The following is a 22,153-nucleotide window of genomic DNA, read 5'->3' as shown; positions in this document are numbered from 1 at the left end:
CATTCTATGAAGCAAATGTTATCTGATAACAAAGCCAGACAAGGACATTAAAAGAATAGAACACAGGGGCCAGCCTGTGGCCAAGTGGTTAAGTTCTCGGGCTCTACCTAGGCAGCCCAAGCTTTCACTGGTTTGGATCCTGGGCTCAGACATGGCACCACTCATCAGGCGGTATCCCACATGCCACAACTAGAAGGACCCATAACTAAAATATACAACTATGTACTGGGGGGATTTGCAGATAAAAAGCAGAAAGAAAAAAAAAAGAATAGAACACAGACTAATATCTCTGATGAACATAGACATAAAAATTCTTCATAAATATTAACAAATAAAATCCATCATTTTAAAAGGGTAATACAGTACAACCAAGTAGAATCGAAAGGTTGGTTTAAAATTTTAAAATCAATGGAATTCACCACATTAACAGAATAAAAGAGAAAAATTACATAATTATCTCATGGAGGCAGAAAAAAGCATCTGACAAAATTCAACACAAATTTATGATTAAAAAAAAAAAGAAAGAAAGAAAGAAATGCTCAGCAAACTAGGACTAGAGGGGAACATCCTCAACCTAATAAATGGTATCCATGAAAATCTTACAGCTAACATCACACTAAACGGTGACAGAGAGATCAAGAAAAATAAAAGAAGTATTTTCTGAAGATCAAGGAAAAAGCAAAATGCTCTCTCTTGCCAATTCTAATCAATATTGTACTAGAGATCCTAACCAGCAATAAAGCAATAAAAAGCAATAAAAAAAAAAAAAGAAAGGCTTAAGAAAGGAAGAAGTGAAACAGTCTCTATTTGCAGATAACATTGTTGCCTGGGTAGAAAATCTGAATGAATCTATAAAACAACTATGAAAACTAGCAAATCATCTGGCAAGGTCACAAGAAACAAGGCTAATATACAAAAATCAATTGTATTAGTAGGAAACACTTAGAAAATTAAATTTAAAAATCAATTTCATTTACAAAAGTGTCAATAAAAACATAGAATACTTTGGAACAAAGCTTTAGGATTTGTAAGACCTCTACACTGAAACCTACAAAACATTGCCAAAAGAAATTAATAACTTTTGAAAGAAACTAAATAAATGGAAGAATATACCATGTTCACAGGTTGAAAGACTCAATATTGTGATAACGTTACTTCATCTCAAATTAATCTATAGGTTTAATACAATCTCTATAAAACTCCCAACAGGCTTATTTGTAGAAATTGACATGCTGATGATTAAAATGTATACGGAAATGCAAAAGACTTAGAATAGTCAACGAAATTTGAACATGGAGAGTAAAGTTGGAGGAATTGCATTACCTCATTTCAAGACTTACTAAAAAACGACAGCAATTAAGATAGAGTGGTATTAGAGTAAGAATAGATATACGGAGTCCAGAAATAGAACTACACATAATGGTCAATTGATTTTCACAAAGGCACCAAGCTGATTCTATGAAGGAAAGAATAATCTTTTCAAGAAATGGTGTTGGAATAAGTGGATATCAGTACAGGAAAAAATGAATCTTGACCTAGAGCTCACACTATACACCAAAAATAAGCTTAAAAGGGATCATAGGCCTGGACATAAAAGCTGAAATTATAAAATTCCTAGAAGGAAGGATTCCGTCAAAATTAAAACTTCTGCTCTTCAAAGAACACTATGAAGAAAAAGAATAGGGAAGCAACAGACCATAAGAAAAAATCCACTATATATATATATATATATATATATCACAAAGGATATGCATCCAGAAAAAAGAACTTTTACAACTCAGTAAGAAGACAGACAACCCCATGAGAAAAACACACAGGCAAAAGATGTGAACAGACACTTCACAGGAGAAGAAGATGGAGCTGCTCTGCATCACAGAGGGGATCATCCAACAGGCTGCATGTCCCAGACTCCTGTGTCAGCCAGTGGGAAGCACTGGTGAGAGATTGGAGGGCGGGGGAAAAGGAAGAAGCCAGGGTATTTCTCCTCCCGCCCCTCTGCCTGGGACGTCTTCTCTAGCAGCAGCTTCTCATGGCTCTGGCTTTCTGAACAGGCCTGCCTGATTCCAGATCACACTGGGCTCCAGTAACACCGACCCTTCTGTTTGCTTCTCCAGCTGCAGGTGGGAGTGGCTTCCTGCTCTGACGAATGTCTGAGCTACTTCACTGAACCCTGTCTGTCTTCTGGGCTCCTCCATATCACCTGTGTAATAAATCCCCTGTATTACATTCCCTCTGTTATAAATACTTGACGTGGTTTCTGTTTGTTCCTGGTCAGCCCCTGACTGCGTACGGACAGTTGGTCACCCGGTACACAGAACCCTTGGGACTTGCAGAACATTAATTGTCGTTGTGTATGTGCTTCTTCAGAGTCCACTGTAAGTGTAGGCTCTCTATCAATTGCTTTGCGGAGGAAGCTTTGCATCCCTCTGATCTTTTTAGTAAAATACCTCCTGCTAATTCCTTATGACCCAAGGGGATGGCTTCTCTCTGTTTTCAAGGTTTTATGGCCAGATGCGTGGTTCTGCGTATTTGTTTCTGGAGTTCGTCTCTAGTGCAGCAATGGGGGGAGTATTTTATCCCTTTCCTTTAGCTGAGAAGAGTAACTTCCTGACTGAGATTCCAGTTGATAGAGGATTTTTTCTTGCCATGGGGCAGAACCCTGGACACCAGGTCCCTTCCTCTGTCACACACACACACCTCTCCACCCTTCCCACGGCACCCTCAAACCGACCACACACAGCTCAGACCTGTTGCTGTTTGCTTAACAATTTCACACACCATGTGGTTTGGGCTGAATTTGCATGGTGCTGAGCTCTGTAGAGGACGCTTGGGTTTGTCAGACAAAGGTGCCCCCCACCAGAATTGGCTACACAATTTGCAGAGCCCGGGGGAAAATGAAATCGCAGGGTAACTTGTTCAAAGAATGTCAAGACAACACCAGCAGAGCATTAAACCAAGTGCACAGGTCGCACACCCATGGCCCCAGCTCTGCCCCACCTCTGCCCAGGACAGCACCAAGGGATTACAGCCTGCTTTAGGGAGACCAGATTTAGGCTCCTAAAACAGTGTCAAATGAGATGGGATGAATGGCCACGTGTGGCCTATGTGTGGTCACAGATGGTGACTGTTCCAGGGACAAAGGACTTCTCTTGGCCACAGCATTTGGGGATGAGGGGGGCCCTGGAAGGGGAAGGAGGGAGATGCACTTGCCCATGAAATTCAACCAGGGCAAGGGGGCTCATTTTACCAAATAATCAGGCTGTGAGCTCAGGCTCTGTGCTGCGTCCACCTTGCCTACCCCAAGGCTTCAACAGCTCATTCACCTTCCTCATCTGCCTTCGCCATGTGACTTCGTGTTGTTCAGAAGAAGCCACATGAGACGTGACCAAGCTAAAAGGGAGGGGGAATCCTTTAGCCTGGACCAGCAGCCTGTGGATTAATCACAACCTATCTATGCAGAGAGAGAAAAATCTCTGTATAGAGACGCAGGAATTGACAGACCTCCAAGCCGAATAAGGCCATGGGAAAGACCTGGGCGGTGGGGACAGGCTCAACTCAGGGCTGGCACCTAGCAGGGGAGCCGCAGGTACAGTCTGGATGAGAGGGGATCTGCATTCGAATAGTAGTTCTGCCACCTGCTACGTGATCTTGGGATAAAAGATTTCATGTCCTTGATCCTCAGTCTTATCACCTGTTGTATAGGAATGATATCTATCTTATTTGAGGATTAAAGCTAATATATATAAAAATGCCTGGCCTAGCACACCTTTGGTAAGGGATTCTCAAAAACAGCAGTCTGTGTATATGGATACACGTATTATACATATGGCTATATCATATGTACATATATTGATATAAACTGTTATATTTGCATATTTATGTAAATATGCTTTCATAGGTCTCTAGAAATGTGGTTGTGTGACCATTATATTGAACGACTTTCTCCATCCTCCCCCCTCGCGCCCAACTGTCCCTTCAGAACAGCTCTGCAGGGCGTTCTTGCCCTGGGGATAAAATCTCAGGCAGGTCCCACGGCTGTTCTGGCCATTCTGAGATAATGAACAGTCCTGCGGTCAATTTCAGTCCCAAGCACAGCCTCACTTCAGTAATTAAAATGTCAGGCCCAGGGTTATAATCCCTCCCTCTCCCCTCGCCCCACGGAGGGGCCTCCCCAGCTCTGGCCGGCTTTAGCCAGGGAGGCCCGCCGTGGGCAGTGATGAGGAGGCCTCTCCACTTCCTGGCCTTGTGCTTCTCCTCCCCTCCTCCCCCACCCCCCGCCAGCCCACCTGGTTTGGAGGAGAGGAGGAAGAAGAGGGCTTGTTCCCTTGTAATTCCCTTGTTGCCATGTAATCCCAGGCTGCTGGCTGCTGTGGACGTTCAAACCTCACTCTTTCTCTTGAGGGGGAGGGTGCTTTTTCTGGGTTTGTCTGAAACTTCTCCTGCTACTCGGGACACCCCACGCCCTGGGCTTTCAAAGGTCCCCCCACTCAGACGTTCCCAGTTGGGGTCACATGGCCCCACTGGCCAACTGCAGATCCCCTTGTCTCATGGGAACACTCGTGCAACCAGGCCCCCAGTCCTAGGGGACATATGCCAAGCTTTCTGAGTGGCCCCCCTGAGGCTGTCTCCCTTGGCTTGAAGTGAGGAGGAAATACCACCTCCTGGGGAAGCGATGGGAAGAGACTAGGGCAGAAAAGGTTGTGAAATGGGGAAACGTACCACATTCCAACCACTCCCTTCAAAGAAATCCTCTGCCTGGCCTCTTTATTTCAATCCTTTTATAACCTCCTGGGGGTAACATTTTAGCACCCTATTATATCTAGACAAATACCTAGATGGAGAAATTAGACAGACAGTCTTCATAAAGGCCTGCTGGGCATTAAAATTTGAAAAACTCAGATTATGAGTATAAGCAAAAAAGAATCTGAAAAGATAACTTCAAAGTAAATCTGTTGTACACAAGGCAGAGCTGTTCATTCATCCACAGCTTTGGAGCGTGTGCTGTACTGGACTAGACTCCGGCCAGGAGCTCCCACCTGGTCAAGGAGATGCCCATGAGCAGCCAACCAGCTGGAAGTAGCAAAGAGACGAAACTCAAAAGGAAAGATCGGGCAAGCATGTGGGCTTTATACTCCAGGCCAGGAAGTTTGCGTTTTCCCCCTAATCATGTGGTTTCCCCATCAGGCGTCCTGACCCCTGAGAGTCCAAGTAGCAGCTATGGGGAGAGGGGATCGATGAGCTATTTTCAGCGATTCTAGAAGCTTAGGGGGAACCGTACATTTACCCAGGATAAAGCTGCATAGTTCAGTAAGACATCAAGTTTCTTTGCTTTGAGTTGAAATTTTATTAGCACTTCTTATCTCCTGGTAACCAACAATTCGATTGGCAGGCACATGACTTTGATTACTTGTAAATGGAGACATGAATTAATGTATAAGTTATGGAGTTTGATTTACACGTGGTCCATAGAAGAAAATTATTAAAAGAGAGAGCCATGGAAGAGGATCAGACCTGGGTTTTAGAACCATCTCTGCAGCTGCAGTGGGGAAAATGGATTGAAGGGGCCAAGGATGGAGGTGGGAAGCCTGACAGGAAACTGCTTGGTCACCTGGGAGAGGCCGGTGAGTGACCAGGCTCCAACTGTCTGTCTGTCCATCTGTCTGTCCATCCAACCACCATCCACTCATTCAACAAATTCATTGAGCAGCTATGATGTGCCAGACGCAGCACGATGTGCTGGGGACTCAGCAGGGACGAGCCGCAGAGATAGAGCCTGGCCTTACCAACCGTGCCATCCACGAGGAAGCAGCTGTGAAACCATTGCACGAACAGATGTGCGGTTAAGAATCAGGATGGGTGCCTTGAAGGCTAAGTCCAGCGTGCAAGCACAGCAGGACAGGGTCTTGATGTTGATCATATCATTGGGCTTTTAAGGTCTTGGGAGATACATGGGCTTCCAAGAATGACATGCTGGAAGAACGCATCAGCCATAACCAGAAAATCCACCGTTCTTGACCACAGAATGAGAAGGGACTCTATCTGCCTCCTGCACCACCGCGTGCTCCCTACTTACAAGACAGTTCCAGCACAGGGTGGTATCATTATGTATTCACTGAGTGTATGAATGAAAAGTTACCTATAACCTAGGCTGGCATTTTAGTTCGTCTATTTAACAAACACGGAATACTAATTTACCATGTGCCAGACACTGCTGGAAGTTCTTTACAAGTATTAACTCAGTTAATCCTCATAACGACACCCAGGAGGTAGAAATTTTGATGAACCCCACGTGACAGATGGTGAAACCGAGGCTGAGCAGTTTACGTCTGTCTCCACCAGTGGCTCTCAAAGTGTCGTCTCCACGCCAGCAGCATCTGCATCACCTGGGAGTGTGTCAGAAATGTAACTTCTCAGGCCCAGATAAGAAGGTCAGCTCTGTTTTTAACAAGCCGCCCAGCTGTTCCGGGCACCTGCTGTGGTTTGAGAAGCACTGGGCCACCCCTGCTGAATTTATCCAATCATACTCCTCCAATCATAGGAATTTCCTGTGGTCTTGTTAAAACTATAACTTCTTAATACAACCCCTCTTCCAACCTGCTGAATCAGATTGGGAGGGGACCTGAGAATCTGTGTTTTCTGGCAAATTCACCATCAGGCAGGTTTGGGAAACATTCACCCACATTTAACACTGCACTGGAAGAAAACAAAGGCGAGACTTCACAGAGTGTGGTGTGGGTGTGCAGGTGAGTGGGTGTGTAAACCCACGGACGGCAGGTTTATCTTTTCTGAACGTCCAGTCAAACATTGCAGCTGTTACATCCCCGGAGTTGAGGGCACAGCAGATCATAAGCAAAGTCACAGATAGAAATCTCCCCGGCTGGAGCGCGGGTGTGTAATGTTCACAAAGTCCTAATCAGAAGAGCAGATTCCATCTCCGGCAGGAATGTTAATGCCACCTCAGTCAGATCCGTGCAGACCAGCCTCAGAAGTCCGGTGCTCCGGGCAAAAGTCTGCCTTTATTGCTGTCCCTTTGCGAAGCAGAGGCTGTTCTGGCCAGGGATTTCCTGTAATAAATACCTTTGTCATCTCGACTAAAGAAGCTCTTGACCTGAAACACCTTGGACTGAAATATTAGCTCTGCCTACCTCTCCGTGGTCACCTGGGCTGTCACAGCTTTTGGGTTTGGGGGAGGCTGGGGAGAGAATGGACAGGTCAGGGAGGGGTGGAATCACCTGTGAATAGTATCATTTCCCCTCCCCAAATCTCCTGGTTTTCACCTACCAAGACCAAAAGGGGAACGATGTTAAAAAAAAATTGGATATAAGTTGGCAGAACTTTTAAGGTTAATATTTCTAAATTAAAAGGATAAATCCAGGCATATGGTTTTTAACCCAGCTTTCGATTTAGCAGGCACTTTGGGAGATCCATGATGCTCAATCCGTCCAAAACAGACGAAAATATACTTGACTGGGCTACAGAGGGCATGGGATTTAGGTCCTGCTCTGCCACCACTTACCAGTCAGTGTGGCCTTGAGCAAGTCGTTAAACCTCCCCAAGCCTTGAGTTATTCAACCATAAAGCGATGGTAATCACACCCGCGCAGCCAATCTCGGGGCTTGTTGGGAGGATTATGAGAGAAGACGGCTGTGAAAAGTGCTTTGCAAACTATGAAATGCTCTCCACGCGTGAGGGGGAATCATGACATCAGAGCAGGCGTGGGCCGTGTGCAGACCCCAGACCTGGAAGCATCCGACACAGAGGAAGGTGGGTGGGCAGGGTGATGCTGTAGGGCCGGGGGTGGGAGATAGTGACTCTGTGGAAACAGCTGACTTTCACGATGAAATCCATGTCCTCAGCTTGTCAGTATGACGCCCGTGGCGCCATGGCCAAATGGACCCAGGGAATCCTTTCTCTTCCTGGACACGGTAAAAGTCAAGATCTGGCCCTTAGAATCCAGCTCTGGCAACAGAGGTATGGGAGACACCAAAGCTAACGGACTTGCAGTGGTCTGCAGGAGCCAGCCACACTGGCTTACAAGAGCCAACTGTGCATTTCTTCCCAACTCTGCCTTCAGCAACATCACGTTAGTAGCATGAATGCGCCATAGTAGAGATAGTTACACCATGGAAATTGGCAAACACTACAAGTCAGGTGCTTTTTGTTGTTGTTGTTGTTGTTCAGAGAGCAAGTTGTTAACACTTACCAGTGCATCACTGGGTGACAGCAGAGACAGGATGGGATCTGAAGAAGGCCACTGCAAAAGCTAAAGGGGACAGACAAGAAAGTTCTCTCTCCACTCAGGTGTGAGGGTATCATTAAACTTCCACTGATTAATCTAGGAAGACTTCTAGAAGGAGAGAGCATTTTGTAAACCACTTATCCAGTGAGAGATTGCCTTCTCTCTATGTGCACTGGGGCAAAACCCACCCCCTCGACACACATGCTCCAGTACCAGACTCAGTGCCAGCGCTTCCAGGCTGTCTTCCCTGATAGTCTTTACCTTACTCTACAGGGAACTCCAGCATCCTCTCAGTTCCTACATAGACAGTAGAAGGTGATTCTTCAGAGCTCAGGCTTTAGAGTCAGAAGTCTCAAGCTAAAAATCCCAATTTGACCACTTACCAGCTATTCATGGGAAACTCAGTGAATCTATCCGTGAAATGAGGCTAAAAGACCCTCTAGCCATCAAGAATTGTTAGGAGAGGATAAACGAGCTAATGCTTATAAAGCACTTAGCCTAGTTCCTGGCACACAGTAACTGCTTAATAAATACTCACCATTATGACAAAAGCTCCTCTGAGCTGTCCTTCCACTTGTCATAGGCAAAGCTGTGTCTCTCCAGCTGGACTGAAGTTCCGTGAGGACCCTGACTTCTTCATCTCTCGGTCCTCCACAGGGCCTATAAAGGCTCAGCACACAGGAAGTCCTCAGGAAATCTACGTGGACTTAAATGAAACTGAAAGCAGACAGGTTTCCTTTCTACAACTTCTCTCCTCAAAGATCGGACGAAACAGTGACAAGAAAACGCCAGGTGGGAACAGGTCAACGGTCAGTCAACAAGTGTCTGCTCTGCTCTGCAGCTGAGAGCCCTCACAGCTGAGCCCTTCTCCAGAACTTGTCCTCATCTGGAGTCCTGGCAGGAGTATGAGACCCCAGCCCCTGGCCTTGATTGAGGACGTCTCTCAGGGCCCTCCCAGCCCCAGAGGTCTCCGTGGGATCCCCTGGGAGCTCTGATACAATTGCATCGCAATCCCATCTCTCTCAGCCCAATCCTGCTTTCCTCACTCCTTTGTAGGTTTTGTTCCTAAGAATCTACCTCTAGCAGATGTCCTGCATGCTAACCTCTGTCTCAGATCCAAGGCAGCACGCAGCAGGTTTGTGCCCCTGGCCAGAGCCAGGACTCACTCCCCAAGCTCCCACTTCTGTCATTCAGAGGAGAGGACGAGACCTCAGTCCTTTAAGATCACAGCTCATTTGCAAATAGATTCCAGCACATTCTCAGATGACTTCTTCCCCACCTCCGTGGCTGGCCACAGCTTCACTAAGGGCTCCCCTCGAAGGTCAGATTTTAGCAAAGGAGCGTCCCCTCCCTCTCTGATCCCGTCTCTTTTTGCAATCTTGATGCTGGAGCCCTTGGTCAGCGCCTGTCTTAGGTCACATTCAGAAGCAGACGTTGAAGTGAGAATTTATTTATAATGGATGTATTAAGGAAGTGCTCCCAGGGGAGACTGGAGGGAGGGAGTGGGTGGAGCAGGACAGGGAAGAGAGAGAAACCAAGCAAGGTGCCATCCCATCCCAGGCGAAGTCCTAGGACCAGCCTGAGCGCACGAGGAGCTCTGGAGGGTAAATCACAACTCAGAGTTTGTCCTGCCTCGAGGTGAGGGAGCTGGGCTTAATGCTCTGGTTCCCGTCAGCCATTGGCGATGGACCCCAGTGAACACAGGCACGGTCAGCCCTGTGTCTGGGCCAATGGCTCCAAGGGCCCAAGGGTCGCCTCCTGAAGAAGGTTGCAGGCGAGGGCCATTGGAAGCAAAGCGCACAGAAGCGGGCAGTGGTCACACCAAGAGGATAAAGGGGCCCTGTGGATCTGGGCGGAGCTTCGGCAGCCCCCGCTACAGCTCCACCACTGATGTTGAACTTGAGAATGGAAAACAAAGACTTTGGGGTAATACTGTCGTGTCAGGAAGAGACACCAGCCTTGGCCCGGAATCCCAGCCCTGCCTGTTCTTTGCTGTGTGATCTTGAGCAAGTCTCAGCACCTCTCTGAGCTCCAGATTCACCATCTGTAAAATCAAGATAATAAAGCAAACAAACCTTCGCTATCTCTCAGGGTGGTTGGGTGGTTTAAATAGAATTACGTGTGGCAAAGTGTTTTGTAAACCACAGGGGGACTCCTGTCCTGGAAGATGCAGCCTGCTGTCACCAACATAATCAAGCGCTATTCCAAAACTCAGCCTGGGATTTCCTCCTTCCTCCCCTGCGCACTCCCCCCAGGCCAACTTCATTTATTCTCTCTCCTTAAAGACTTCTACATTTGCACTGCAGGCTGTTAAAACTCCTAATTCAGAATAACCCGATAAAATGCTCTGGGGGGCTTGCTGGTTCCACATAGATATACAAGGAGCAGGTTGGCTTGAAACACAAAACTCAGAGGCCCAACTGGGGTGGAGGTGCATTCCGCGGGCCTGGAGGAACGGCCCCAGCCGCTGAGCTCCCTGCAGCCAGCTCATTAAGTCCTAATCACCAGGACGCTGGGCCAGGTGGCAGGGGCTGCGTGAGAGGCGCTCAGGGAGCAAATCCTGCACATCTTACCTGCAAGCCGGCCTAAACAGGACCCCCGGCCTGGGGTCACAGGCCCCTGCTCACGTCGCCCATCCTGTGGTCCAGGACCCCTTCCGTTTTTCCTGGAGCCCTGCTAAAAGCTAGAGCCAGATCTAGTGGGTGGAAACCCAATACACTCTCACCCGAAGGGCTGCTTCTGCCTTGGAAGAGGAAAACGCAACGGATCACCCAGGGCAGGAGAAGAGAAGGGCTGAGAAACTGCTGACTTGCTTCCTTTCAGCCCTGTTTTTGTCAGCCTGCCGAACCGGAAGCCCCGTACGAGCAGGAGGATGGCCGGGCAGCCCAGAGGTTTGGCCTGAGGCCCTGGCTTTGCTGATGGTTACTTGGGCAAGTCACTTACCTTCTCGGGGCCTTAGTTTCCTCTGCTGCACAGTGGGAGTAGGAATGCGTGTTCCGCCTGTCCAAAGGGCTGGAGGAACGGGGTAGAAGGAGGTGCGTGCCTGTGCTGGTGGAGAGGGGATGAGCCCCAGTAGCAGCTTCTGTTGCAGAATCACCTGCCTTGTGCCAAATGCTCTGCACACACCCTCCCACTGCGTCCTTCAGGACAAACATGACCCCTTCTGCAGATGAAGAAACAGGCCAGCTGGCTCCAAAATTCATGCTTTCTGCCTTAGAGGCAAGCTCCAAAGGTGGCCCGGGTCTGGAGAAATCAACAGGCAAACCTTCCATCCTTCATTCATTCAGTAGGAGTATTCTGGAACCCAGCTAGGCCGGGTGATGACAATAATGACATGTGCCGCTGCCCACAGGGAGCATTTTCTCTCCTACTAAAGCTCTGCCTGCCTGTGGCCCGGTCTCGGGAGGCCTCTATGATTTAGCTCCAGGCCACAGGACAAAGCTAGCACAGATAGGCTGTTAGACTTTTGCTGGGCAGATCACCAAGGCAGAGAAAAGTCCTTCCAGTGAATTAACAGGCCATGCTGCAAATACAGAGTTCTGGGCTTAAGGACAATAACCACATCAAGAAGAACAGCAATAACTAGCATGTGGTGAGCCTTCAGTCTGTGCCAGGCAGTGCTGGGCACTTTAGACATGTTCTCTCAGTCCCCTCTGCAGTCCTACGAGTTGAGGGCATTTGCTGTCCAAGGTCACGCAGCCAGTGAAGGGCAGCACGAGGCTCGCAGCCTCATCTTTCTGCTTTCAGGGCCCACGCTCTTATTGGCAACTGCTCTCCCGACACGCTGAGTGACTTTGAGCAAATCCCTCTACTCCCTGGGCCTCAGTTTCCCCACCTGCAGATTTCTGGAGTAGGACTTGCTGGCATCTCATCCAACTCTGACAATCCGGAGTCTTAACCTGGGAGATGAAAGGGGAAGGAGGGTCCATGACTGCCCTCCGGGACCCAGGAAGGCCCTCCTCCCTCGAGAAGGGGATGCACAGCCTGGCTGGGCCTCAGCTGAGCAGAAGGAGAAGCCTCGGGATGGGGGGTCAGTCCCGCTGGACAGCTTCTCCCTGGAAGCCAAACTCTCACTGACGCCAAAGTGAAAGCCCCTCTGTGACCTCCCCATGGCAAGCTGCTGCTGTAAGGGACTCTAGTTCTGAGTGCTAACGAGCTCAGAATGTCAAATTCCATCAGCCAGGCAGTGTGGACACGAAGCGATGAAACTTCCCATTCTGGGAGGAGGTATGTTTCTCTTGCCTTTTTCGGGTTTTGTGGTAACATTCGTCACTGCTACACATGAAAATAAAAACCAGATGGAATCCCTGAGACGAGGAGAGGGTCTTCCCATGCCTGTGCAGTAGGACAAAGCCCACAGTGGGCACCTAGTCGGAGGGGCTGGCTATCCACCCCTCAGCAGAGCAGCCTCCCAGCCAGGCCCACAAGGCGTCAAACACCTGGGTCTGACCTGTCTTTTCTCTGGGCCTGAGGTCCTGGAGCAGGTGAAGAGCTGAGGTCTTCCCAGCCCTCCCAAACTCCAGCCTAGCCATGGACACTTGCCCCTCTCTTCTTCCTCCCAGGAGCCTCTGTCCAGACCCTGGGCACATGGCCAGGGCCACTCACCAAGAGCATGCCTCAGTGAGGCCTTGTTACAAGCTCAGGGCACTGAACAGGACACAGTGGACGAGACCAGAGCCTGAACCTCACCTTCTCCAGGAAGCCTTCCCTAACCACCACAGCCTTTCCCTTCAAAGTCATCCTATGCTTTAAAACCAAGTTCCATGACTTCCTCTTCCCACCAGCTTGCCTTGCTCACTAAATTTGTTGTATATGGCTTCTTTAGATCCTCACCCAGACTGTCAGCAGCTCCTAGGGGACAAGAAGCACTCAGTAGTCGCCCTGAGGACCCCATGGTCCCTAGCACAGTGCCTGGTTCGATGAAGCTGCTCTATAAATGTGTGTGGGAAGATGGAGTTACAGCACCACTTTGATACACGCTAATAAAGCAGTGACGATCCTCTCCCGACGCCCTACTATGTGCTGCGCACTGGGCCAAGTACTTGACCTGCATTAACTCAATCCCACAACGACCCTGTCAGGTGCTATTATTCCCAAGTTACAGACGAGGAGCAGAGAGCCAAGACTTGTCCAAGGAAAGGGACAAAGCAAGAATTTGCACCCGAGCCTGCAGGCCCCGAGCCGTGTCCTTCCCCACGCCCTGTGTTGAGGCAGGTCAGTCCTCTGAGGTGTCTGGGATGAGATCTGCCCCTCTCTGATCTGATCTGGGAAGGTAAAGGGGATGGGAGAAGATGGGTTGGCCAACGCTCCCTCCCTAAGCCTCAGCTTTGCCACACAGCTTGGTTGGTCCCCTATGCACAGGGATGCCCACCAACTGCAGCCCCACCCATTCTGGGGCAGCTGAAGCCACACAAGTCAGGAGAGGCCAGTCCAACTCGGGCTCAGCTAGGAGCTGGCGGCCTCTTTCCCCTTCCACGGCAAATCTCTTAGAGGCCCAGGCAGAATGTCCATTTGCTCATCTACAAAGTGAGGAGGGTCCCTGGCCACTCGGAGGGCTGGTGAGCAAAGAATTAGAAAGAGGGCTGTTCCTAACTTAGGCACCTGATGGGGGTCGGAGCAGGGTCTGAGCCGGGTCTGAGCCGGGTCCTGCCCACTCGCACTTCTTCCTGACAAGGGGGTGTTTCCCTGAGTCAGCTCCGTCCTGGAAGAGCAGCAACTCCCACCCGGCTGCTCCCGCAACAACAGGCGATGGAGGGGTGAGCTGGCGGCTGGGTGCTGGTCCCTGCGGGAGGGAGGCGGATCAGCTCCCTGAAGACGATGCAGCCGGGCCCCTCCCCCAACAAAGCCCCAAGGACCTTTTCCTTTATTTTCTCTCTTTCGCCAAACCCCCAGCCTGAGAGCATTCCAGATGAACTGCTTGTCTCCGGGCAGGAAGCTCTCCACAGTGTTCAGTCTGATTCATCTCAGCCTCGGGGGCCTCCAGGATAGGGCTACCAGGCCCCTGTACATGGAACATGGCCTGTGTTTGCTGACTGTGTCCTGCGTCCTGGATGGGCCGGCAGGACATACTAAATGTCCAGTATTCAGTTTCTGTCCATAAATGACAAAACTTCAGCCGTTAAAGCTCTTTTCTAATTTACCTGGGCATCTGGTATTTTTGTCTGCTAAGTCTGGCCATGCTACCCCCTGGCAGGGTCCAGGCGTTCTGAAACCAGCAACGATACCCACACTGGCTGGGGGCAGGGGGCTAGTTTCTATGTGGACCATGGAAGCAGCTCCGTGAGTGTGTGTGTGTTACGTGTGTGCATGGGCACAGGGGCTCCCATGCCCACGGGGAGTGTGCTCTGTGTGTGCACAGGTATAAGCATGTTCAGGGCATGGTTACAGGGCATCTCCACCCAGCTCTGACAAAGCATGCCAGGTACAGGAAGACTCACCAGGGGTCTGGGTGAGCTACACTAAGAGGAAAGATTTCCCAATCACCTTTCCCGTTGGAATCGTTCCTTATAACTCAGCATCCCTCCTGCCAGGCCTCTCTCTGAGGACTGATCGGAGGCCCCTCCTGGAGCCACTCTACATGAGATGTTCAAGGAATATCACAGACCTATCCGGCTGAGAAGTCTTCTGGTCCAACTCCTTCACTGCCCCAGTGAGAAAACAGAAGCCCAGAGAGGGAAAGGGACTTGCCCAAAGTCACACAGCCACCAGAGAAACAGCTGGAACAGGAATAAGGGTCTCCTGGTTCTAGCCTAGGGCTCATCTTACTGCATAAATTGAGTCTTTCTTACAGCAGGGCACAGTCAAGAGAAAGTTGAACTCTTGAGAATTCAGTGGGAGCCGTTTGCTCCCCAAACTGCAGAAATAATATAACAGTGGCTAGCATTTATTGGGCTCTTCCTGCATGCCAGGCTTACTTAATTTACAATGGCAATTCCATGGTGTAGTTTTATTACTGCCCTCATTTATGGATGAAGAAACTGAGGCCAAGAAATTTGCCCCAGGTCACACAGCTGCTAAGTGCATGGTCACTTTAACCAGACACTTTGAACCGTGGTAGAAAGCTGGCTTTCTAGTGTTAGATAAAGCGGGTTCTGCAGACACTTCTTTCTGAAGAGCTGGCGTGAGTGAGGCCCATTAAGACAGGCCATGATTTCATCATCAGGGTCTGAACCCTTTCTCTCCAAGCCAAGGGCAGCTCCATCTCCTAGCCACTTCCCTTCTTGCCCAAGTCGTTAATTTCAGCTAAGCTTTTTTTAAACCCACCTCACTAAGAGAGTTTCCAAGACTGACGGCCCAGACAGGGGGCCGGAAGTGATCCTGTTTCTACCTTGTAAACCTTGCCTTTCAACGTGCCCCTTGAGACAAGACACTTTCTCTTCTTTCCTCCTGAATGGCTCTTGGCTCTACACCCCCACACCCTCCGCCCCTGTCTTCCCTCCATCCTCAGTTCAGTCCAGCCACTTAATTCAGCAGCCGTTTGTCCCAGTGCCCCCGACACCACACAGGTGTACTGTGTCCTTGCTTTCGGGAAAGTAAGTAGTTTTTTGGTGGGCGGCCAGTAAAGGGGACTGGATACAGGCAGAGAGGGGTACACAGCCCCTCCCCAGGGGACTGCCCCCGGGCATGTTATTGAGTGCTCCTGAAACCCAATGCCCGCCCAGTGGGGCAGCCAGGTGTGCCCCAAGACAAGGCTGTTTTTCCTCTCCTGGAAGAGGCCTCAACCTGCCGTGACGGGGGGAAGGGGCTCAGCTTCCTGCAGCCAGGGCTGCCTGGGCCACCCTGCCAGGTGGGATCTCACCTCCAAGGACCCTCTGGCTGCATCTGCTTGCTCTCCCTGCTCCCTCCTTCTGGAACCTAGATTTGACTGCCCGGACTTGCCCCCTGGCCTCCCTTATGTCCCCCATCACTCTTCATCCACCTCCTGACATTCCTGGGTCGGTCAGGGTTACCCTCCTCCCACATTCCTCTCCACCCTTCTCAGCACCCTGCTCCCCAAAGCCTGCCCCCTGCTCGCTGCTGCCTCCGTGAGGTCCCCCTCCTCCCCAGGCTGAGCCTGCTACTCCTTGGTACCAGGTGCAGATGGGCTTGTCTGAGGCCAGACAGCACCTCAGCTCAAATCCCTGCTCTGTCATGTGCTGGCTGTGTGACCTCGGGCAAGACTCTGAACCTCTCTGAGCCCAGTGCTCTCATCTATAAAATGGAGGTATGAGAGTCCTCATCTTTAGGGTTGCTATTGAGAGGATTAAATGATGCAATGCACATAAATTTCAGAGGCCAGCTAAAAGCACACTCAACAATCAATACTGCTAACAGAAACTGTAATAGGATCTTATTTGGCATTCTAAACCCCCACACCTGCCATCTTGACTCTTTTTTTTTTTTTTTTTTTTGGTGAGGAAGATTGTCCCCGAGCTAACATCTGTGCCCATCTTCCTCTATTTTGTATGTGGGATGCCACCACAGCATGGCTTGATGAGTAGTGGTAGGTCTGTGCCCAGGATCTGAGCCCTCAGACCCTGGGCTGCCCAAGTGGAGCACGTGAACTTAACTGCTATACAACCAGGTCAGCCCCATCCATCATGATTCTTTTAATGTATGGTTTCCCCAGTATTGACCTTTTACTGTTTTATTTTTACATTATAATTTGTTTATACCTCATAGGTATCATTAATTAAGTTTAATTATATTCCCTGTGGGCCCCTCAAATATTTTTTGTAATGAGGCAGGAAAGACAGGCACACAGAGAGACACACAGACAGTGGCAGGAGTGACAGGGAAGGCATGACACGAAGAGCCCAGGGCTGAGGGAGGGAGCAGGGCAGAGAGACCAGCAGGAGAGGTAACGGAACAGAGATGGAACAGCACTGTGGAGCTGGGCACCGAGGAGCGACCAGGATGGCGAGGACCAGCCCTGCTCTCACGTGCTCCCATCGGAGAAACTGGATTGACTTGCTTAGACAGGAGTAACTGTTTGGGGCAGCAAGATGGGGAAATGACCGAGAGGCCCCAGAGGGCTGGCTGGGAAATCCAGGTAGACTTCCTGGAGGTGAAAGGCCTGGAGACCACCCTAAAAGGCAAGGAAGGTGTGACAGGACAGTAAGGGGACAGGAGGAGGCATTTTAGGCCCTTGTGAGCAAAGACTGAGACCAGGAACTTAAAAGGAAACCCCAGCAGGAAAGCTCCTCACCATTGCTCCATTTCCACAATGCACATACGTACATACACACACACCCACATGCACAGCCATACACACACATTCATACACACACACACCCATAAACACATACACACCCATGGCTTTGTGAGGGGCCCTCTCCCCACCCCTCAGCACACACAGTGTCACCCACACACACCCGACAGAGCCCACAAGCCCTTCCCTGGCTGCAGCCCTGTGGAATGTCTCAGGTCAGGCCTTGTGTCCTCTGCTGCCTGGCCTTGGCACGCTTCTCAGAGGCTGCTGGGAGGCTTCAAACACAGAAGAGGGTGGGAGAAAGTGAGAGGTGGCCCCTCGGGGGTGGCCATGGGGAGAGATTGCTCAGTGAGTCACCACGATGTCCTGACCAAAGGGTCCAGAGACTAGAGACAAATGCCACTACTGCTCCATCCTCACCTGCACACGTCCCTCCCCCACTGGACCCCCTGCCTGGGGCACACGGAGGGGCTGCAGACCTATCTCCGTGGGTCAGCCTAGAAAGTCATGCAGCCCTGCTTGCCCCGAGGCCTACAAGCCCCCCAGAGCCCACGGGCCAGCGGGGCCCCACCACCGCCCAGACATACCCGCTTCTCCCTCCACCACTCCAGCACAGGTAACAACAATGCTCTTGAGGAAACCTGAGAGGTCGGCTCCCTTGAAATGGAGAAGGAGGCCAAGAGACACGCTTCCCACCTTTCAAAAGGAACGGTTTGGGATAATTAATCAACACATCACCAACACCAAGGGATTGTTTCATATCAGAAAACATATAATTAAGAAAACAATAGCAGGCTTGTTGTGGATTTTGTTCCTAAAGAATGCTAATTATGTTTAGCACCCTGACACATCCGAAGGTTTACCCCCAATATTTAGAAATCAAACAGAAGTTGGCTGCGAGGTCTCTCTCCGCCTAGACTTAGAGCAGGGAGGGTCCCGAACAAAACGGGCTTCCAACAGGTCTTGGATTCGGCTTTTCAGCCCGTGGGTGCTGCGCCAGTGACGAGAGGCCCTTGCAATTGCTAAATTGCCTCGTTATTGCTTAATTACACCTTCCGATCAGCACCTAATTTGCTTAGGGTGCAACTGAGCTGCTGCGGGTGTAATTACTTGCCAGGGACACTACTTAACAATGCAGCCACAGCTGCGGACATTGGGAGCCCTGCTCAGCTCTGCCTGGCAAGGCTACGGCCCCATAACTGTGGTTTCCAGGGCCCTGGCCCCCAGCAAGTCAGTATAAAGGAAGGAAGCCCTGGCCCAGCTGCTTCCTGGAAGTGACCTGGGTGCCAGGAAGCTCAGAAAAGTCCATCTGGAGGTGTTTAGAGAGTGACTAGGAGGACCCTCCTGGACGGACCCTCCTAGTGGGTCCCTCCCTGCTGCCCCTCCAAGCAGGTGACTCTAGAGTATGACCACTTTGCCCACATTCTGCTTCCACTATCCTCATAGCCCCTGCTGGAGTTTGGCTCCCATGGGTACCCATACCGGGGCACAGCAGGGGAAGGGTGGCTGAAGATGCTGGTACCCAAGGGGGACAAGCGCATGACCACAGGCACCAAAGCCCCTAGTCAGGGAGCAAAGCCCCCCTCCTGAGACCCTCGAACCCTTCTAATGTCTGCAAGATGGCCAGACTGGCAACACCAAGATCCACGGTCCCCACAAAGGAAAAGGGAGGCACCCACATTACCCCCAAAACACACACACGCAGACCTTCTTGGAAAGGAAACCCTTCAGATGGGAGGAGGGTACCAGTGTTTGTAGAAGGGCCTGCCCATGTCCCAGATGGGCTGTCCTCACACAGACCCTCAGGGAGTTCACACCCGGGGGAGGGGGCTGGAGGGTGTTTCCATGTGGTCCCATGTTTACTCACAAATTGTGCATCACCTCACAGTAGAATTATTAAGGAATCATGGCATTGGGGTTTAGCTTTTAAAAGAATCCTGTTAGAGATATGTCCTAAAATTGTTACTAGTAAAAAGATACAACGTCAGGAATTTGCTTCAAAATAGCAGTGGGTTCAGGTGGAACAAGATCGCCCTTGAGTCGATAGTTGGTACTAGTTGGCTATGGCTGCTAAGGATCACATTGTGGGTGGTTTAAACATCAGAAATTTATTTCCTCATAGTTCTGGAGGCTAGAAGTCCAAGATCAAGGTGTCAACAGGAATGGTTCCTTCTGAGGGTCGGGAAGGAAGGATCCTCTCCAGGCCTCTTTCCTTGGCTTGTAGAAGGCCCCCTTCTCTCTGTCTTCCCTCTGTGTCTGGGTCCAAATTTCCTCTTTTAATGAGAACACCAGCCATAAAGGATCACGGCCTCCCTAATGACCTCATTTTAACTTGATTACCTCTGTAAAGACCCTGTGTCCAAATGAGGTCACATTCTGAGGTCCTGGGGGTTAGGACTTCAACATAAGAACTGGTGGGGGAGGGGCACAAGTCACCTCCTAACATCATTGCTGAAGACGGAGGATGTACACATTTCACTATTCACTCTACTATTGTATAAGTCGGCAACATTTTTCATCATAATGGGAGGGAAGGGGCACTTGAGGAGGCAATGCTTTGAACAATTGTCATCTCACCAAGTAACCTCCAGGGAGATAAGACCTGTTCTCCAGAGCTCAGAAAAAATCCTAAAATTCAGAGCTGTTTCAGAAGAGACAATGCAACTTTGGGAGGTAGTGAGCTTCCCAGCTCTGGAAAAATCCAAGCTGAGGCTGCACGGCCACCAGTGGGGCCTTCTACGGGATTCCTTCTCTGGGGGGAAGCTGGCCCGGCCAACTTCTAGGACTTTGCCCAACTCTTGATTGCCAAAAAAGCCCATGCTGTCTTGGACTGCACTAACGGAAGTACAACGAACGGCCAGAATAGCGAAGGGGGAGTCCCGCTCTACTTAGAACTGGAGGGAAACACCTGGATCCTGGTGCTCCATTCGGGGAACCCCATCACAAAGGGGACATCAAGCATTTAAGAACCACAGGGTCACATCTGGAGGGGAACAGCCAGGTGTGGAAAGAGCTGGAAACCACACCATGACATTCAAAAAAGACTGTGGAATCCACTTTTACCAGTTCCTTTTGTATCCTCCCAGAAAGATGATAAGGAACTTCGAACAAATATACACACCCTTTATGTATTTCTTTTACACTAATGATATTCCATGCACACTCTTTTTGCTTTTACCAATGACCATTTACATATCTTAGAGATTCTCCCATTTGAGCACATAAATTATGCCTCATTCTTTTTAACTGCTGCATAACATCCTATCCTAGGGTAAATTATTCTACCAATCCCCTACTGATGGATATTTAGATTGCTTCAAATAATTCCCTATAGCAAACAATACTTAGTAATTAATCTTATATATAAGTCACTTCACATGAATGAGTATATCTGTGAAATAAATCCCTATAAGTGAAACAAAGAAAGAAAGAGAGAGAGAGAAAGATTGTTGGAGGAAGGAAGAAAAGAGGAAGAGAGTGGGCTGGCCCCATGGCCGAGTGGTTAAGTTTGTGCACTCTACAGCAGGCAGCCCAGTGTTTCGCCGGTTCGAATCCTGGGCGCGGACATGGCACCGCTCATCAAGCCACACTGAGGCGATGTCCCACATGCCACAACTGGAAGGACCCACAACTAAGAATATACAACTGTGTACCAGGGGGCTTTGGGAAGAAAAAGGAAAACAAAAATCTTTAAAAAAAAAGAAGGAAGAGAGGAAGAAGGGAAGAAGCAAGGGAGGGAGGGAGGAAGGGAGGGTGGGAGGAAGCAAAGAAAGCAAGAAAGAAAGGAAGGAACGAATGAACGAACGAAGGAACAAATGAACAAATGAAGGAAGAAAAGGAGGGAACGAGGAAAGAGATGCCCAGAGAAGGGGCCGGGCTCAGGCGAATGGCTCTCCATCCTTCCTGGAGACAGACACAGGCAGGTGGGTGAAAACCACAATCAGACAGGCAGCAGGAAGGACACAGGGTCAGGATGGGGTTATGCTGAGTTCCTATCTCTTTACAGTGACCCCACCCCATCCCAGCTTCGTCCCTTTGACTGGTAGGAGACAGCAAGTCAGGGGTCCTCTCCCTCATGGGCGCCCTCCATCACTCCATTGGTCTGCACTAGAAGGAGAGGCCAGTGAGTGCCTCGGGCTGGAGGGCAGTAACAAGACCCCGACCTATGGCCGCGGGGGCAGGGAGGGTGGTGCCAGACTGATACAGCTCATAAACTGCTGGCACATAGTCGATGTTGGGCGCTGAAGCAATGGCTACTCACCCCCTGCCCACGAGTTGGCCTACAATCTCGCACAGGGGCCAGCAGAGGGAAGGGAGCTTCTGAGATGAACATCACACCCAGTGCAGACTCCCAGAGGCTCCTGGCCCCACCTCTTCCCTTCCCCCGGGCCAGGAATCAAGTGATCCCTCTAGACTGTTCTTCCTGGGTTTACACTGCACTTGCTCTGACAAAACCTGTTCAGACAGCTGATGGGCAATAAGCAACTGAGGACCTAGGTTATCAGTCCCCACATGCACATTACACGGGTGCAGACTGGTGGAACCATCTCTCTTCCTCCACCCTCCTGAGGGCAATAGGTGGGGCTGGACTAGAATATTGTAAATAAAATCTCCTATTCGGCTGGGAAAACTCAAGGTTTGGGAGGGAGCAGGTTGTGTGGATGGCAGGGAGTGTGGGGAGAGAAGAGGGAATTTTAAACAGCTCTGGTTTGCCATAAACTTCA

The 22,153-nt window shown here is 50.0% G+C and overlaps 1 long non-coding RNA gene across 2 annotated transcripts; it reads right to left on the bottom strand.

Annotated features, from left to right (window-relative positions):
• Positions 1 to 5,361: 5,361 nt before the first annotated feature.
• On the bottom strand, positions 5,362 to 13,342 carry LOC124234756 (uncharacterized). 2 transcript variants are annotated; one of them, XR_006887390.1, is made up of 4 exons: positions 8,778 to 13,342; positions 8,204 to 8,263; positions 7,146 to 7,192; positions 5,362 to 7,064 (listed from the first exon to the last, which is right to left on the bottom strand). It is a non-coding gene; the product is annotated as an uncharacterized LOC124234756 (long non-coding RNA). The 2 variants fall into 2 exon arrangements; XR_006887391.1 differs by lacking the exon at positions 7,146 to 7,192.
• Between the last annotated feature and the right edge of the window lie 8,811 nt (positions 13,343 to 22,153).

The sequence above is a fragment of the Equus quagga genome, chromosome 2 (assembly GCF_021613505.1).
Source record: "Equus quagga isolate Etosha38 chromosome 2, UCLA_HA_Equagga_1.0, whole genome shotgun sequence".
Classification (NCBI taxonomy): domain Eukaryota; kingdom Metazoa; phylum Chordata; class Mammalia; order Perissodactyla; family Equidae; genus Equus; species Equus quagga.
The sequence above is the reverse complement of the archived record's forward strand: the minus strand, read 5'-3'. Positions and strand labels throughout refer to the sequence as shown.